The sequence below is a fragment of the Nothoprocta perdicaria genome, unplaced genomic scaffold, assembly GCF_003342845.1.
Source record: "Nothoprocta perdicaria isolate Ctin4 unplaced genomic scaffold, notPer1 scaffold_453, whole genome shotgun sequence".
NCBI lineage: Eukaryota > Metazoa > Chordata > Aves > Tinamiformes > Tinamidae > Nothoprocta > Nothoprocta perdicaria.
In genome coordinates, this window is record NW_020455703.1 from 137,480 (window position 1) to 147,256 (window position 9,777).

At 45.4% G+C, this 9,777-nt stretch overlaps 1 long non-coding RNA gene across 1 annotated transcript in view; it reads right to left on the reverse strand.

The window, feature by feature from the left end:
* The window catches only part of LOC112953609, a 73,494-nt gene extending 64,708 nt beyond the window's left edge, over positions 1-8,786 (reverse strand). The window contains exon 1 of the long non-coding RNA XR_003250583.1: positions 8,612-8,786. This is a non-coding gene — a long non-coding RNA (uncharacterized LOC112953609). The remainder of the gene's footprint in view (positions 1-8,611) is intronic.
* Between the last annotated feature and the right edge of the window lie 991 nt (positions 8,787-9,777).

Here is a 9,777-nt window from a genome sequence, read left to right on the forward strand (position 1 = left end):
CCTGCTCTTCCCACAGCCTTGCAATCCTTTCAAAAGATCCACGAAAAAGACAGGCAGTTTCTCCCACAGAACTGATTGACTTGGGCATGTGAGGTGGCCAAAGACCTTTCCTTTTCTCCCTACCAGCTCTGGCTTCCATGTTCAGGAGTTGGACACTTTTTTTTTTTTTTTTTTTTTTTTTTTCTTCCCCCCCAGTGTGTTTCAGTTCCAGTGTGTTTTGGTTTAGCTAGCTATTTTGGTACTTTCAGATCTTAACTTCATAGTTGGAATTATACGTGATTATCCAACAGAAAGTTTTTTTTAAATATTTTATTAATGATTAAATCTGAAAGCATTCTAAATTGATATCTGTTTTCTCAATTCCTTCCAGTTCCTCTGCAGCTATTAGCAACCTATCACGAATTGTTTTACYGGAGAACAAAATGATAATGAAGAACACTGAAAAAGGGTTCTAAATGTAAAACTGTAAATTGATTGTAACTGAGCATACAGCCTGGCAAAAATAGCAGGAGTATTCTGTTGTTTTAAGATAATTGATGTTTTGTTAGTCTGCATTATATCATACCTAGAGGACTGATCCCTGGATGTGTTAACATGCTGATCAATAGAATACAGAGAGAAAATATTCTAACTGTATCCAAATACAATTTTATTTTCCTAAAGCAGATACATATGCAATTTACTTTTGTGGAGGTTTTCCAATGTATTCCAAAATTTCCAAATACATGGCTCTCACTGTGATTTATATTTCAGGATCAAATTAAATTTATGCACAAGAAACCGAAATTCAAGATTCCAGGAGAACCAGAGGAGAATATGCTCCCGGAGATACTGCTCCTGCTCCTATCGAAGACAGTAGAGATTCTCCTGTTGCTTTCAATGGGATTAGATGCTCTAGATGCTCATTTCATAATACAATTCATTCATCACTTTCATTACGGTATTTCATTTGGGTCAAAGTTGATGTACATAAGAAAAAAATAAATTTTTGTGTAGACTCTTAAAAGATTGGTTTTAATTCAACCAAGCTTATCACATACACACACACACACACACACACAAAAAAAAAAAAAAAAAAAAAAAAAATCCTTCTGGCTCAAAAAAATCCTTCTGGCTCGGAGAAACCAGGAGGAGAGGTCTTATAATTCTCCTAGTGTTAGCTCAGTGGTATGTGAAAATAAAAAGAATATCCATAGTCTGCATTTATGTAGCTTGTTAAGGACTCCAGGCTAGACTTGCAAATATCCACTAACTGGGGCTGATGACAGTTTTGTAAGTAAGATAATGATCACAGAGGGATCATTTTAACTGCCACTGAAATATAGCCACCTCTGAGACATGATACATCAAACTCCTTAAATGATAATAGCAGCACTATAAAATAAAGCAGAAAATAGCACTGAAATACTTTTCTGTGGTTGAAAGGTGATTAGAAGTTTTCATTCTATTATGAACTGTCTTATAGAAACTAAATTTGGCAAAATGTTCCTAAAAGAGTGGGATTAGATAATTGTGTCAATTAATTCCTAGTGTGGTGAGATCAATTTTTTTTTATTTGCCTTTTTAGTAACTTCATCAACCTTCATCAAGCTTTTCTCTTAACTTTTGCTAGATATAACTACTCATACTCTCATTTTGTTAGTGAAACCAGTTACACATAATAGTCCAACTCCCTTATGAGATTAGAAATACAAAACAAGAAGTAATGGATTGCTTAATAAGCACATACATTTCAAGTTGTTAGTTCCACCTTTGCAAGCTAAAAAATGCAAACTGTTTCTCTACAACGTAAGCAAAAGTATAGTTAATATTGACATGTTCTATATTCATGATATATATGTATTAAACACATATGCATATACACAATACACAATTAAGCTACAAGCTCTACAGTATATATAGATATAAAAGTATATAAAAATAAAATAGATATGAAGATATGGGATGCAGATAAAATTGAATTTAAGATGAGAAGCAGTGACTGCATCATCTATATAATCCAAGTAATTATTTAGTCTTTTCTATCTCAGGACTCCTTTAGTCCTATAGGGAAAATAATCTGCCATTTGCCGACTACAAGGGGTGAGAATTTCTGCTGTATCTTGTGAATTTCTTCTATTGCTGGGCATCATTAATGTGATTCAATTTATTTCTATGACATAACATGAATATTATACACAATGCTGTATGTGACACATCACATACATATAGATAATCCAAGTAAAAATGATCCATCTATGTATGTCCATGCTGATTGCATCACATCTTGTTTTGATCATGTACTTTGATCAGACACCAGATCCAGGGGAACCCTTTAACACCATTCTCCCAAATCCTGAAGATATCCCCCTCCAGGAGGAATTCCAGGAACAAGTAAATAATAATAATAATAAATAATTAATAATAATTAATAATAATATTAAGAAATCTTCTCTAATATTTCAGGCACTGGGAAGGAGATTACAAACTCCCACCATTTCCTTCATCAACTTTTACATCATATTCAGCACTTCTAACATTGGGATTAYGGACCCATCTACAATTCTTATGCTCCCAAAGGATCCTTCAGAGTTTATGTGATCTGTGAGACTAAGACAGAAAGACTATGCACTCAAATGTGTACAGGAAAATGTACACAAATGTACATTAAATGAATAGATGTAAATCTCTACAAAAAGCTATTTTTGAAAATCTTCTTTTTTGTCTTTAGATTTTCGTTGTTCTTGTTGTTGTTTTTCAGTTCCCGAAAAGAAGAACTGGATGTTGGGAAGCAGATATTCAACATTTCCTAGTAGTATTAGGCTTTTTACATATTATATGTATGTTAGATCCAGGACCATTGCTAAGTACAGTCCTCCTTGTTGATTTAATAGATACAATTTTTTTAGGAAATTGTACAGTTCCACTGAGAAAGAAAGTTATTCCTTCCATGAAGTTAATGTTCAAATGTCACGTGTTTAAGACTTACAAGAGCTCCGAAACTTTAAAGAAAGCTCTAGCAGGATAATTATGGAATCACAATGATAAGGTATATTTTATAGACTTGGAATAACTACTTTTTCAYATGCCTCTCTGATTTATTACTTAAATATTGGTTCTTCAAATATGTAATAAGCTCTGCCTTCAAATTATAGGACTCTGAGAAACCTACACSTTGGGCCAAATTTTGTGCTCTCTGACCATTCTTTTCTGGGAGATTGATTTGGCATAGTCTGGTGAACTAATTTCCAACAAAAATTTCCTTCTCTCATGTCAGGGTTGACCATTACACCCAGAAATGCACGTTGAATGATACTCATCAGGAAGAAGCTGAGTTTGAGACATTACAATCCTATTACTGGAAAAGGGAAAACTAATTTTTTTGCAGCAGATCTTAAGGCATTTTCTATTCCAACTTATCAAATTTTATAGATTTAACATTTTACATATAATTGCAAGTCATTTTATAGACATTTTCTTATGATTTATATTGCCTCTCTGTAACCTCTCTGTATYAGCATTGTAACATTGGACTCACTTGGCCGTGTTTTAGAGGTGTTAACTAGTTCCCCAGGCTCTTACTAAAGCCAGATGGAGATCGGGAGCTTAAGACCTCTGAAAATTAGATACATTCTATCCTGGCCACCTTTTCTATTTTTTTTTATTTWTWTTTTTTTTTWAAAAAACACCTTTTTTTTGGGGGGAAAAAAAAAAGGATACAAGGTCACATCATTCTTAACCATTTCTCTGAGAAGATATTATAATCATGCAAATCATCACAACAGGAAGTTTCAATGCCATTTTAAAATATATCTAAATAATTGTGTGCTTTCCTCCCTTTTTGACAGATTCATATAGATTCAGTGGTTACTACTGCTTATACAAGCAATTGCATCATTTGGTGCTTTCAAAGAGACACAGAATGTGTGTCTGGACATGTAATAGAGGATGAAGGATGGATGCGAGCTCTCTGTTACAGAATTAATAGCGCCATGCCTATTAAAAATGATGCTCCAGAAGTAGCCCGCTAGAATTCAGGCAGATTGTAAGCTTCTGCATAAGAGTTTTCCAAGTAGGAAGGATTTTAAAGAACATCCATGGGTTTCCACAGCTCTGAGGGGCTGGTGCTTCCAAGTCAGGATGCTGATAACTGAGCTGAAGGTACAGCCTGCTGGGTTGTCTGAAGGGAAGGGAAAATAAAAAGAAAAAAGAAATAAAAACCACTAAAAACTGCCTGAGAATTGCAAGCAAGCAGACACTTGGAGTAGTGCCTGAACTGAAGGAAGAAAAAGCAAGGAAGGCAAAGCAGTATTGCTGGGAGGAGGGGCTCTGGTGCAGGGATGAGGTCAGAAGCCCACCAGGTCCCAGGCTGCCAGAGGGAGACGCGGCCCTGAGGAGGCGATGCTGCCGGGGTGGGGGGGTTGGCGGGGCTGGTGCTTTGCACTGCGCAAAAAGCGCACGGTGGGGTCCTTGCTTGACCTGCTCAGCAAAGGCAGGGGGCTCCCAGCTCTGGTTGCATCCCTGCAAAACTGAGGAGTCTGAAGACAGCACTGAGACACTATCCACAGCCTGCTGGGCAGATAGGTCTTATGTGATGCTGGGGAGAACAAAAATAAATAAATAATAACAAAAAAAAAAAAAAAAAAGGCAGCAGGAGGTTGTGCGGAGGAGCCAGCTGAGCAGAAAGGACAACACGGTGTCTCCTGCCAGCGTCTCCCCATGTGCCATGCACACTCACACGCACAAGTACTCACATGAACACACAGGGAGGCAGCCTCCTGTCGCCTCCCCCTCCGGGGACATGAGGGAGCAGGGAGACCTGTCCTGCCACCCCCCATTGACACAGGACAGGTCCCCTCACCAGCCCCAGTGGGCAGGGAGGGGCCGCAGGGGGTGCCTGGGACTGCGGGGAGCACAGCTGGGCTGGGAAAGGGGCTGTGGAGGCACAGGGCATATTTCGTCCCTGCTACATATTCCTATATGCCAGGTATTCATCTCTCAGAAATCCTGCCTGTTTTGCCCCTGTTTCTCCCCCCATGGAGGAACTGCTGCTTGGAAAGCTCCCCCATCCCCTTGTCACAGCTGCGTCGGGAAGCAGAGGAGCAGCGGCAGAGGCAAGGCTGCCTTTTAGCAGGGCAGACAAAAGAGCAAACCTTGGTGCTCCCTGTCTTGGAGCAACAGCTAAATGCAAAAGATGGARAAGTCTTTGGGTCCCTGCTCATTTCTCTTGGTTTCCCCCCTGGTTTCCTTCCATAAACTGGTCGCAAGCATGGTTTGGGGCACTCAGGTGTCAACCTGAGGCACTTTGAAGGAATGCAAGTATTTCCCTTCTGAATTCCAGAGGGCAAACACTTTTGCATTAAAATGCCCTTTTTTTTCCCCCCATAGAAGAACTGCCTTGAATTTCATCTACCCTCCTTCCTTCTTCTTTAAGGGACTTGGGCAGTAGAGGTTTCCCCTCACTTCTCCAAGATCAGTTTATCTCCTCTGCCTAAACAGGGGCTTCTCATTACTTCCTGGGGAACTGGAGTGGAAAGGAAAGGAGCTTCGCTATCTGCCTGCACATTTACAGAATGTAAGAGCACAGCATCYATCTTCCCCTGCAGCTGGGCAGGAATGACACTGCTTGGCACTGGCTCATGTCTTATTGTTTAATGCCTTTTCCTCTCACTTTTCAAAGASGCCATTTCTTTCCTTTTTTTATTCTGTGCTTGTCCAAGGGAAATCATTCCTGGACACTGATCAATGATATAACAGGATATCGTATTAGCAGGTAAAGATTTTCATGGAAGAGTTTTCCTTATCAYTCCAGCTCTTACTGCGTCTCCTTTCCCAGCAGTTCTGGAATATCTTTTTCCTATATTTTTTTCCTATCTTTTCTCTCTCCTCTCTCCTTTCTGCCCCCTCCCAGTAATTGCTGTGAAATTCTGGATCTACATCTACAATCTGTAGATGATCATCTGAAGAAACTTTGTGTTTATGCAGCCAGATGCACTTACGGGAGAGCATGTAAKTAAGCAGATATGACTGGCTGCATAAGCTTCCTGAGATAGTCTGATAGATGAGAGAGCCAGGACAGGGGAGGTAGCTGTGCATCAGACTGGAGGAACAGCAATAGAAGTGGGAAGGGCCTAGGTGACAGATACGGACTGGTGTTATGGAAGTAGTTTGAATGACAGGAACCCCAGCAACAGCTTCAGTGTTAYTGAGTGGTGCTGCACTATGTAGTAGGGGTGATCAAGCAAGAGCTTGATGAGAGCTTGAGGAAGCAGGGTATAAAGAAATGGCCATGACGGGTGATGGGAGAGCAGATGCAGCCTCTGGGGAGTTGCTTCCTCCCCGTAGCTGGGTGATGTTCATTCACTCTTTGCATCTGCCAAGGTTTCTGGGAGCAGGAGCACCGTGTGCTGACACAATAGGAATGTAAATCAAGGTAAAATGTATTCATTCACGGGAGTGTGCAGAGAACTAAATATAAATGCTCAAAATAGATGCAGTGCTGCAGTGAGCCTAAGCCAGCTCTGTCAAACCTGGCTGCCTAAGGGAATTCACGTCCAGGAAAAAAAAAAAAAAAAAAAAAAAAAAAAAAAAAATCCAAGCTCCCAGGTTGTCTCCTGCTGGGAGGACCCTAAATCCACGGAAGCCTATGGAAAGTGCTGGGCTCAGCACCCTGAACACTCAGGCCCTGAGGAGGGAGGAAGCTGCTAAGATGCTTGGCAGCTTCTCGCTGGGATGGAGGATGTGCAGGGCCGGGTGACAAGGCCAGATGTCCCTGRGGCCGTCCCGGGAGCTTCACCCCGGGCTCTGCCCGAGGCACCCGCTGCGTTTTGCAGACCCCCCTCCGGGCCCTCAACAGGTGCCTGGAACCCCGCGCAGCGCCGCGGGCGGCGCTGCTGCCTCCGCGCCCCGCGCAGCCTCGCGCAGCCCCGCGGCGGCGCCGCTGCCGCCTCCGCCCGTATGATGACTTGCACGCGCTCACACAGCGCTAGGGAGCGGGAGCTGAGCAAGGAGTAAGAAATGCCGCTTTTCCCAAAAAACACCTTCTCCTCCGCCACCCTCCCGCCAAACCCAAGCTCCCGCCTCGGTCTCGGTCGCAGCCTGGGCAAAGCTCCCGGAGCAGCTCKCCTCGACAGACGTAAACAGAGGCAAGAAGCCTGTAATTAAAACGTGTGTTAACATTCACGGCAAGCCGCGGATACCGTGGCACGATAACGTGGGATGAGGTAAATCCTCTCCTTTTCTCCCCCTCCCCCCGCCCGGCTCCCGCCCCCGTGCAACACGAAATTCTCGTTTCCACGGAATGCAAATGGGAGGACAAGCAGCTGCAGAGCTCCACAATAAAGTGTTTCATACAAGGCAGAGGCCGCTCGGGCGGGCGCGCCTTGAATGCCCCCCCGGCTCACACMTCCTCCTGGCCGCCGAGCGCGCCAGCCGAGTCCCAAAACTCGGAGAGGATCAATACCGTCTGCTCGATATGCCCAGAGTGTGCGGGTGAGGCGGGGAGGAAGGATGAGGATGAGCAGGGGGCTAAAGGGATGATTAATCAGATACTAATCAGCGGCCGCAAACAAGGGGAGATTATTTCGCCCAGCCGAGCGACGGAGTGGAGTTGCAGAATAGATCCCTCCACGGCAGCACRCCAGGGGGATCAGCACTGCTCCATGCAGCGGTGCCCGGGAATAGCGGCGGTGTCCAGGCTCGAGCACCGCTTCCCTCTCTGAGCATTATCCCTCTCTGCTGTCTGCAAGCACTGACTTAAGGGAGATATTCGTGCCGCTAACTAGAGGTTTCCTCTTTGCCCTCCTTTCACGGGCAGAGGGCTCAGAGCAGAAAGGAAGAAAAATCTCCCTTGCTCCCGCCTCCCACTCCCTGCCAAAGAAGCAGGGAAAAAAAAAAATATTAAAAAGACCACAAAAGCACACGGGAGGAAGACTGGGGATGGGTACCAGAGGAGGAAAGGAGAAGGTGGCGATCTTTGCACTCCGCAGCAGACCGTGCCTTCCAGGCTGGATTGCGCCCATGCCTTTTCCCCAGCCCAGGCAGCTCCGCAGGCAAAGCGCAGAGCGAGGAAGCGCAATTCGGATGCGAGACGCCACACACCCTCTCATCGCCCTCCTAACTTTCCTCATGGAATGGGTTAAACTAAGAAGTGCATCGATACTGGCATTCYCGCAAAGAGCTCTTTTGCTAGCCCGAAAAAAAAAAAAAAAAAAAAGGGGGGGGGGGGGGRAATGTAGGTAATACCCTCCGCTACCACCCACATCACCTTAAAAAAGTCACTTGGTGGGATTTGCTTGAATATACACTAGTTAGAGGCTATATGAACCAACTCACGTACCGTTTGAGCATACTGCAAGAATATTTGAGCCCCAGCTCAGTCACTGCATTGAAAGCCAAGCCTGGCAAACAAATACATTTCCTATCTCCAAAGAGAGCTCTGTATCAACTCCTTCTTTCCTCCCCGCTTAACGATCATTTATTTCTTCCCACTGCAAAGTACCCACAGTGCAAATACAAAATCACAGAGAATTATGTTTTTGAATATACCTGTGCATAGGATGAGATCTTGCAACGCCCTGACCGAAAGCAAAGGGACCCCCCCTTAAAATATACCCCTCAAATACTACCCTACCTTTCACATACGAAACCATCAATAAAAAGACGAGGTTCCAAAATGTAAATCCACTTTTAATCTCCATTTTCTTCACCAGGATGAAGTCCAGCCGGCCACATTTAGAACATCCCCTTTCCCAAAAGYCTGCTAATTTCGCTTCCTTCGCACGGATTTCCCCTTTGCAGATCCCTTTCATATTATTCTTGCGATCTCCCAATTCCTATTCCTCGGCCAGGCGCAGCGGAGTTGTTGCTGTGGATGGTGCGCGGTCACAGCTCGGAGTGAATGGTGTTTCTGGGATACCACAGCAACCTTGACGAGGACTCAACCATCTCTCCAACGGGGGCACAAAGTCTCAGCTACTCTCGACTGTGTCTTTTCCTTCCCCCCCCCCACACACTCCCTGCACCAACCCCCCGCTACTCCAGCTCCCCGCACAGGCGGAACCCACCGCACCCGCCTTGCTCCAGCAAGGAGCCGCGGAAGCACCTTAGCGCGGGGCACCCAATAAACTCCAAACAACATTTGCAATTGAGATTTTTTTTTTTTAACTTCTCCCCCCACCACCACCCCAGCCTCCAAAAGGATCAATGCTGCCCACAAAAGAGTCTCAAGACACAACGCGGTGCGGAGATGTGCGGAGCCTCTTGTAGCGCCCACAGCGTATCCCCCCTCTCTCCACTGGCGGTTCGCGCGGGAGGGGGGACGGGGACACAATATTAATAAAATAATAACAGCAATAATAAATCAAGGGCGGGGGGAGAGTTACGAGGAATTAATTAATGTTCGAGGCTCGGGGCTGTTCCAGTCCCCACGCATACACACACACACACCTTGCGTGGCAGCACATGTTGCGTCGTGCGCTCCGCGCCCAGAAAGCCGCGCACGGGTGGCCGCTTCCGCGGGACGCGGAAGAAGCCGGTGCGGGCTTGTTCCCTTCCCCCTTCCCCAYCCATCTCTCCCTACGGGGCCTGGCTGGGCCGGGGGCGCTCTGCATGGCGCAGCCTCCGCGCCCGCTGCCCGCGCGCAGCGCCGCGGCGGGACTGCGCGGGGGCGGGGCGCGTGCGCGTGCACCTCGGGGCGCGTGCACGTGCATGCGCGTGCATTGTGCGCGCGCATCTATGTGTGTGCGCTTGCCTGTGCGTTTGTGAACCCATTCGTGTAGCCGTATGTGCGCATATATG